The sequence below is a fragment of the Electrophorus electricus genome, chromosome 16 (genome assembly GCF_041902795.1).
Source record: "Electrophorus electricus isolate QZ-2024a chromosome 16, ASM4190279v1, whole genome shotgun sequence".
NCBI classification, from domain to species: Eukaryota; Metazoa; Chordata; class Actinopteri; order Gymnotiformes; family Gymnotidae; genus Electrophorus; species Electrophorus electricus.
This window is the reverse complement of record NC_137512.1, coordinates 4,900,001-4,910,000: the sequence shown is the minus strand read 5'-3', so window position 1 is coordinate 4,910,000 and position 10,000 is coordinate 4,900,001. Positions and strand designations below refer to the sequence as shown.

Sequence of the window (10,000 nt, the reverse complement as noted above, 5' to 3'; positions counted from 1 at the left end):
GTGAACTCTTCAGTGCGTACCACTCTAGTACATGTGGCATGGCCACGTGCTTGATTTAGTATCTCATTAGGAGTCATTCAGAGTGGTGTTCATGTAGTTTTGGCTTTTTACTGTACATGTATATTATCAATGATTTAATTACGTAGACATTGCCATTTTGACACACTTTTGCACACCTCTAGAAGTCATCCTATAAAAATACCTTGTTTCATAGCAGATACTCCAACTAACAGTTCAGTTGTTCACCACCCAATCGTTGTGGAATTGGATTTAGTCCAAGATATTTTGTGAGTAAAGGACTGACAAATTGCAGTTTTATAAGTACAAAAGTTTGACTGTGTTCTTGCACCACTGTAAGAAAAGTTATCTGTAGCACTGAGCTCTGTGAACCTGAAAAAAAAAAATATAGCTGTGGGGCTCTGCTGTTTTATTCACGATTCTTACAGTGGTGTAGTGAAACAGCCGAAGGTCCTCCACCTGTTAACGAACAAAAAAAAGGTGAAGAGAAAATGTCCCAATCTGAAAATGGAAGCATCTGCCCTATGTTCCAATTACACGCGTGTACCAGATTTACGGTTATTACATTGGTTTTAATGTAATGTTGACACATTGGCAAAGGTCACAAATGCAAAACATTTTCACTCGTATCTAACTTCATTCTCCTCGTTCCTCAGCGAGACTCTCTGAAGCGTAAAACGTTGGGCCGTTTTCGGCAGGGGGGCAGCCCTGGCTGTGGGGCTGAGGGAGGCACTTACATTAGCACAAAATAAAGCCTGGAATTCATAATGGATGCTACGTGGCAAAGTCGCCGCAAATTGATTCAGCCCGGAATTAGTAACGATATTCCGGGAGGGAATGAGTGACCAGTGGCAAAATCTTGCTTCAGCTCTTAATGCGCAAGAGAGGTGAGTGGAAGGAACGGCTTATTTATGTACTTATGCAGATCGTCTGAAGCACCTCATGAATTTCTCTTGCCTTCTGATGGCCAAGAGCCATGTATAAGTACTGATGTAAGACCCACTTTGCCTGCTCAGACCCAATTGTGCTGTAAGGTTATGAAGTCTAGAAGAAGGCAGCGTTTCTCTCTGCAGTGCGGTGCTGGATCCGGAATCAGCCGATGCCGGAACGATTATGTATTCCACTGACACGTCTGTTTTCTCCTCATATGCTTGTTAAACACACCAGACTGTCTTTGGAGACTGTGGCATCTTTCACTACAGTGTACAGTCGCATCGTTATTGACTGATTCTTCCCACTGAAATCCAATGCAGTCTGCCCCAAGCCGGCTGTGTGCTGAGCTCTGTCCACAGTTTGCTGGGAAGGTGCTTATTTTTGGAGGGCATACGGCTGTAGTTGGTGAAATCGGCTGTTGCTTGCAGGAAATGGAGACTGCCTGCTGAAAGTGGATATTCAAACCCAAAATTAAACCATGATCAGAAAATTATTTAAACATTTCCAATACCAGTGTGCCTGCTCAACATTTGTACACCTCAAAGGGCACTGAAGATGTTGCTTAAATAGCAAGGCCATAGCCATGACCTGAACATGGGGGCGGGGGGGGGATCTATCTGGGGGGCAACTCATGAGAAGAAATGATTAATTTTTATTATTATTATTAAGGGACTAATAAAGTATAAATACTCATATAACCATAAATCTATGTATTATATGAAGGCAACTCCAGCTCTTGCGACCAAGGTTTAGGAGATTGAGGTTTATCTGCTTGCATGTACACTTGGGAGGGTATCAGGGACATCTGCTCTGCTCTGCTCTCATTTTCACCTCTTCATTTATCTCCTCCTCTCCTCTGCTCCTGTATTCTAATCTCCTTTCCAGTCGTATCGTTTCCTCTGCCCTCTCCTGTCCAATCATCTATTCTCCTCTCATTTCTTTTTAGTTACGTATTTATTTGTTTTACTAACCCCCCCCCCCCCCCCCCCCGCCCTACACACACACACACACACACACACACACAGACTGTGGGACTACTTTATTAGTCTTACTGTTTTCTTAATTTAAAATGAGGGCTTTTCTTTATGGTTCATATTTGTTTGGAATATATTATCATTATTATTATTATTATTATTATTATTATTATTATTATTATAGGAAATGTTAAATGTAAATATCTTAAATTAACATTACAATGACTGTTCTGATTACTTGTCCTTAACCATCAATGTTTGCTCCTTTTTCTGTCAGTGGTCTCATACTTTCTCCCTCTCTCTCTTTACTCTGAATGAACCAGAGCAGACAGGACAGAATTATCATCACTAAACTAATGACAAGAAAGAATCTTGATCCATATATGGCGGCTAACAGGAGTCTGTGCATCAGGATGAGACTAGTGTAATGGCTTTATGTTCTTCACTGTCAATATTTGCTCTTTTTCTCACTCACCTACATGTCACCTGCTCTCCTTACCTGTGAGCATCCTCATACACACACTCTCTCTCTCTGTCTCTCTCTCTCTCTCTCTCGCTCTCTCTCTCGCTCTCTCTATTTATTTTGAATGAACCAGAGTGAACATGAAAAATATTATCAGTAAACAATTGGTATTTCTTGCCATGATGTTCAGGAATAGATTACTGACAATTTCTTATTGTCAACACATTATTCATAATGTTGTGACTGTTAATTATGACTGTCGTACGACTCTTCTATACTCCAATCATCTGACTAGTACTTGTTTTCCCACATCTTACTTTTATTTTTTTGTCTTAGGTTGCCCAAAAAACTGCTGAACTTCTTCCTACTTGACATACTGTGAATGAAAGCTGACAGAAGCTGACTAATAAAAATCCGCTTCACTTTTTCAAACTGACACTAATAATGTCGTTTATCATAAGCAGGTACAGCTACACAGGATATTATATGACTATGCAATAAATTAAAGCTGCTACTCTCAATACTACAATGACTGACACATTGTTGAGACTTCACGAGATTTTTTAACAACTGTAACTAAATATAAACCATTAATGTTAGTTGGATATGCCCGTGACCATTGCTGGATGCTGCATGAATGTGTGACTAATTAACTTTCCAGGTTACTTAGCCTAGCTAATGGCAGTAGTGATTGTTGATTGATTTAGCATTCGGAAATTGGCCCATTTTCACCAAAGAATGTCTGTTTCCACTTCATACAATTACTGACATTTTTAGTAAGATATTATTTATTTCTACAGTTACAGTTTCAGCGCAAAATGATGTATTGACATTATCGTTACCTTGGCATTGACATTTTGAGCATATCTCAATACTGGAGGATATCTCAATATGTATTGTGACTATGGCATTTTTTAATAGCACATATAAAAAATGTACCACATAAAAAAAAAGCAAAAAAAACAAAAACAAAACAAAACAAAAAAACATCAACTAAAATACACAAGCAGAAGTAAAAAATTTAAATGATAATTTATCATGGTAACCAAAACTAAAAAACCCACCATGACAGTATGTGACGATGTGACAGTATAGAGACGCAGCATGAATTTACAGCCAGCCACTGTTAGCAGTGTACTCAATCCCATGTAAGTCTTAAGGAAATACAGCCTCCATCCTCCACATCTACTCAGTATGTACCCATCTTCTCTCCTGTTTACGTTCTCTGGTAATGAATATGTCAGCATCAGTAACATGACATTTCTGATCTATTTACTGATGTTGATCTCTGAACTTTTGCGTTTTGAGGATGCTGAAAGAAACAGCAGTCCAGCATTGGTCCGGTAAAGGCAGATACGGTATCTACGCCCACGTCACCTCACTGAAATGTTTTTGCAAGAAACCCCTAAAAATATGACCCCACCCAGCTGAGTATCGCTCGATGCCAAATGCACCTGTCTGTATATTTTTATACAGTGTACATAAGTCATAGTGTGGTAACTTATCATTAGCACATGAATTGTAATGTATCACATAGCCTGTGTGTGTGTGTTGGAGAGAGAGACAGAGAGGGTGGGGTGTGTGTGTCCAATCATGCGTTCAGCTACAGCCTCTGGGGTAAAATGCACCCTCTCACATCTATGTTGTGTGAGCTATAAATGTTCTAAACTCTGTGAATGTCTGAGTTGCCTACAGTGCAGTTTCCCTTTGCCCCATAGCGCTCTCCTCCTGCTCAGACCTTCATTTCTCCCTCTCTCCATCTCTCTCTCTCTCCCTCTCCCCTCCCCCTACATCTCTCTCTCTCTCTGGCTCCATCCTTCCCTCTGTCTCTTGTTCTCTCTCTCTCTCTCTCTCTCCCCATCTGTCTTTCTCTTCTCTCCCTCCCTCCCTCTCTCTCTCTCTCTCTCTCTCTCTCCCCCTCTCGTTCTCACCCCCTCTCTTTATCTCTCCCGCCTTCCCTTCCTCTCTCTGTCTGCCTCCTGTTTCATCCTCCCCTCTCCTCCTACGGGCGATGTGCTGTAGCGTCCTCTCGCTTACCCCCTGCTGTGGCCGAGGGTGTGAGTAATTTGCCTGGGTGTTGGAGTTTGGCTCTCAAAACTCGCCCTAGCTGCGGAACTGAGAGGTTTAACATTATTGTCCCACAGGGGTCTGAGCCGAAAGGACCAGTGACACAACTATGACGACCAAGAGAGGAGAGGACAGGATGAGAGAGTCCCGCTGAGCTGGAGAGGTGCAGGAAGTCCTCTGGCAAGAGGGGACGGTGTATTTGAATTGATTCAGTTTGGTTTTTGGTAGTGGATTAAAGGTCTCTGTTTGCAGTCCACTTTACATTCACATTCACATTCTGAAGGAGAGGTGTGCTTGAATAATTGTTGCCTTTGTAGAAATTTTTTTTTTTAAAAGAAACGGATTGTCATGCTGGGAGATGTTCTGTTTTTGGAAGCAGCCGAGCGGTTTCCGATCAAGTCTGTGTGCGTGTGCGTAATCGCTGGTCTGGTGGTTCGGAGTGCTGCATGTTAATGTTTACGGTGTTTACGGCTCAATCAGCTGCCGAATGCAGTGGCGCTGGGGAAGCTATCGGCACATCTCTGCGTGCTCCACTGGACAAATTGGATTGGCTGCAACCTTGGCTCAAAGTGACCTCATCTGTTCATATTGTGAGGAACATTATGTTTGAAGACTCATGCTCCTCTGCACTGTGAAACCCCACAGCAGAATTCACTTAAATGCTTCGTGGAAACTGCAGGCCCAACTCATTTCATGCATGTGGCATGATATAGCAAAAATATATCAGTGTTTTCAGACTTCAGTTCATAATCTTTGTAATGGCTTGCTAGCAAGTTTCTGAATTTATGCAGCACAGCCAGACTTGGAGCAGTATCCTGTTGGCGTAAGGCTGAGCAAAAAAAATAAAAAAATTAAAAATCAAGAGAAAAAAGTGTATGGCTCGAGCTGTGAGGATGGTTACTGAAGGCCAACAAGATTCTGACTGCTAATATAGCTGAAAATACGGAAAATACTCCATGAAATGTAGGTCAGCGTAATGGACTACACAGCCAAAGGCCAATAAGAGATTAGTTTGGTCGATATGCAAGGTTTAAAATGACTGAATCACTGAATTGAATTTGTATGATAAAGCAGTAATGTAATCATGTTGTCTAGTTCTTGTATGTTATCAGCTACATCAAGTAAGCCCAATGTAATGTAGTCATAAACTTGGTTTCTATGTTTTAGATACGGTAATTAGTAGCTGCATTGATTCGGGGCTGGGGAGGGTGGTGAATATTGTATTTGCATCTGTGCATTTGATCTGGGTATATGCAGTCACGGTGTTGCGTTTCGCAGCTGTTCAGAGTGTGAATCATTCAAACAGCTTCTTGTCTGCAGTGCACTCTCCCAAGACTGCGGAGGTGTGGAGTCCCATTTCCTGGTTTGGGTGGGTGGTGCTTACAATGCAGTAACCTATTTTCATTTTCATTAAAAAAAAAAAAAGTCTGAAACACAATGCTTCGCTTCAATGTAGACAGCAAGACAAACTTTTTATCCTTAGAAGTCAGTCACTTTTGCTCCACCAGACCAAGAGAGGGAAAAATTGAAATCTAGTCCAGTGCACGAGCTGTTTCGGAGTTATGTTTTAATAATAAGGGTTAGAATCTCTGTAGTCTGCTAGTGTGCGATCATGACCTATATAACCCACACCTCTCAAACCATGAGTAGAATTGGAAAAGCCCTTCACTCGTCTAAGTCCAGTATAGTGCAAGGGCAGACGAGCTGATTAACGAGGCCTCATTTCACAAGCTGAGCAAATAAGTCTGCTTTTGTGTAAAAATATTTGAGCTGCAGGTGAGCCATTTGCATTTATGATGATTCGGATTCCCCAAAATAAGCCTTGGATTTTCCAAATGAAACATACCATGGTCCTGTACTGTGCACCACTGTTGTTAAAGCATTAGCTTTAGAGAAGCTGGGTTTCTCAGAAGGTGCCTGAGGTAGAACAACCGACGAAGCTGATTCACTTAAACAGACGCGAAGAGCAAGACTGGCCCTCTAAGGGCGTCCGCCAATCCCAAATACGGAGAGGAGATGCTTCCGAGTGCGCGTCTCGCACACACTCCTCGCCTGTTCTGCGAAGCCTCTCGTCCCCAGCGCGGGGCTTGAGGGAATGACGAGGCGCAGGCAGCACGGACACTCTCGCGCGGATTACCTCGGATCAGGCTGGGAACAGGCTAATGGAAGCGGCCTCTTATTTTTTCCTGTCTGGCTGCTTTCTTTCTCTTTCTTTTTTTTTTTTTTTTTGCCTTCTTCCACTCGTAGGCTTGGTTTGTCTCACGGTGAGCGAGAGAGCGAGTGGGAGATCGAGCCCGGGCTTGCCTCGGCCTCGGAGCTGCACAGTGCATGAATTATGCAGAGCTGTCAAAGCTGCCTATTGTCAGAGGTGCTGGCCACACTAAAGCTTGGGAGGTGGGAGCAGGGGGGGGGCATAGCTGGGGGTTCAGGGGTTTGGGGAGGTGGGTGTTTGTGACTGAGAGATGGGAGGGGTCGATGCATTTCCTACAGATAGCTGCGGTTGCTGAGAGTGGCCAGCCACGGACCGCAGATGAGGGAGAGGGGCGGAGCCAGAGGTGGAAGTTTTGGGGCCGAGGAACAGAAGCGGGAAGGGCCTTTAGAAAGATCTCGGAAATGCAGATTATCAGCATATAGAGGGAAAACCAAGGGATGTGGATTGAAAACACACTGCACTCGAGTGGAGTGGATTCAGTACACCAAAGCTCTGATTGCAGATTTGATGTGAATTTTAAAACGTTAAGATTCATCAAGTACTGAGGTTCAATATTGTGATATTGTGTTTTTTGGGAAACTGCATTATTTTATGCTTTTTGCTGAAATGGCTTGTTTAAAAAAACAACAAAAAAACCAATCGTACCCAATCACAACAGCTCCCAGACTGGAATCCTCTATTATATAGGTAATCTAACGCCTCTGATTCAGTGGTGAAGTCGTCTGCCGCATCTTTCGTCACTGCTCAGTATGATTCTCCGCCAGGGGATTTGAATTTGCGATCTACTTACAATAGAACAAAACTTGTACTGCTGTGTCACTCGGGAGTAGCCCTAATTAAAGTGCTATTATTGACATTGCTGTTGTGTCAACGCTGTCGTATTTATGTATTTATTTATTTGTTTAAATAGATCTTCTTCTTTCTGCACGGCAATCTCAGAGTTGCCATGCTGGAAAATCATGAATTTGTAACCGATTCGCGATTTGAAACTGGTAGATTCAGATTTTATGGTATCAACTGTCACGGAATTACAGAGTCATGGATGGAGAGACGTATGGTGGTGGTGGGGGGTGTGGTTTGGCTCTTGTGGGAGGAGCTCTTGTGGGAGTCTTGTGGGAGTTAGGGGTCAGAAGAGCACTGTGATATTCACAGAAAGTTCCTTCCAAAATGTAATTAAAGGGTCCTGTTGCACACTTGCAACAGACGGGCCTTCTGTGACTTCCTTTCTACCTCTCTCTCTCTCTCTCTCTTTTCCTGAATCAAACCACTGTGCTTGGGTAAGAAATATGGGTCACCAGGGTTGTAGACAATGCATTTAGCTATAAGTGACTTTATTGGTACAAACTCACGGTGTCTTAGATGCGTCGGCCTCCCTCTGACACCGATTGCGTTAGCGGAGAGAAAGCACAAAACGGCAGCTTCCACGGAAGCTTTAGAATAAAAGGAAACGTAAACTTCTCCCTGATTCAGAAGGTCACTGCGGTGGCCAGAGAGGACCGATCCTCTAGCAGACCGAACAGCACAGGTGGAATGGCTCTCCGATGAGCAGTTGCTCTGCTCCTTCCGTCATTACAGTAATGCAGGTGCGCCTGTGCTTAAGCAAATGTTTACCTCGGTCCATTTGTCATTACATGTGGCTAACAAAGAGAAGTGATCTGGTTATCAATAATAGGCGGGTATGTCCAGCAGGGCACACACGCACACACATGCACACACGCATACACACCCATACACACACTGCACCGTGCCCTTGCCAGCTCCAGGTTCATCAAAAGCACGGAACGGCCACGCGTCATTTTCCCGCACGGGCTGGCTCCAGCGCACTCCGGGGCGTCGTCTCCTGCTGTCTTTTTTCTTTTTTGTTTTTTAAAATTTTTCCCTCTTTCACATGGTTTCAAGGGTCGGCGTTCGAGATGACGGGGGCCGCGCGCGTGCTTTGGTCTCCGGAGAAGCGTTTTCCCCTCACCTGCTCCACGGGCTGCGTGTGCTCGTTTTGAAAAAGAGGAAAGCGCTCTGTCCTTTTGGTTGGCGTCATGGGGAGGAATGTCAGCAAGGCTGCTCAAATCACAGGGGTGATTATTCTCCCCCAGTCTCCGGTGGAAGAGAGCAGGAAAACGGAGTCACTGCTCTTGTAGAGATGCACTGATTTCAGATATTACACAGCCTGTTACATTTTTCCATATAAATGCATTCTTTATATGCACACTTTTAAACCCCACATTTGTCAAGGTTTGTATCATTATTGTTCTCCTAATGGGTCTATTCTCAAGCCAGGAAAGCTATTCATGAAAAGCTTGAGAGAGGAAATGAAAGTATCATCATGTCCTGTGGGTGAAGAGGTGCAGTGCTGACAGGACATGGCTGCTCTCTAGTGAGAAAACTCCCCTCGCGACCTTAACCTTGTCCTGTCCTTTGTCTCTGCAATTCCACTCTGTCTCTGTAACAGACCGGGTGTGGGCACACTGGGACAGACAACGTAATCTTGTTCAGTTTCCTCTTTGTTCGTTTTCGAGCTTAGTGGCACGGTTAGCCCCAGCCTTCAGTATCCCACATTAATCTAAATGGAAACCTTAAAATGGTGGCAGGTGTTCTGGGGCTTTTCAGTGGGACAATACTGGTTTTGAATGATTGCCCAACTGGTACGCTGCTAACAACATGGACTTTTTAAAGAACTCTTGCATCGACACTGCGGGATGACTGATATTTTTTATGAATAGCCCTTGCACTGATGCAGTGCTTCGTTTTCCTGTTGTTCTCTGGCTAGTAACTTGGGTGTCATGTTTTGGCACAGACATAGGAGGCGCGCTATTATTCCACTGCTCCTGTGTTCAGGTGCACGCCGTCTGCCTCTTCATCACTCCGTTACTCCCTCCTCTTCCTCCGGCAGCGCGGCCACGTGGCCTTCGACGGTTTATTTCCGAGGCTTCTACCTGTTCGGCTGCTCCGCTACGATATGATTTGGAGAAGTGTGCTGAGAGGTGCTGCATTTGCAAACTGAATAAACAGATCGAACCCCCTGAAGCTCTACCAAGCACCAAATAAGAGGCGCTATTTTGCGGGAGGACTCAAAAGCGTCTTTGGATTCCACGAGAGAATACCATCTCGAAAAGCATTTCTTAGATAGGTGTTGTTGAATTTCTCTTTGCTGGGAGATAGATCCTCCTTTCTTTGGGGGCCTTGGGCTCAGCCACTGATACAGTTCAAGAACTGCGGAGAAATTTAATTTACAATTTCAATGTACTAGCAGCCTCCTGGAAGTCTGGGAATCGGCGCTCGCAGCCAGCGGGGCCCTTTTGTTTACATGCAGCAGAGGGAGGAGCCTAGGAAGCAGTA

General features: G+C 44.1%; 1 protein-coding gene across 3 annotated transcripts in view; it reads left to right on the top strand.

Annotated features, from left to right (window-relative positions):
- si:dkey-237h12.3 (teneurin-3) overlaps positions 1 to 10,000 on the top strand; it is a 107,987-nt gene that overhangs the window by 5,682 nt on the left and 92,305 nt on the right. The window lies entirely within an intron of this gene.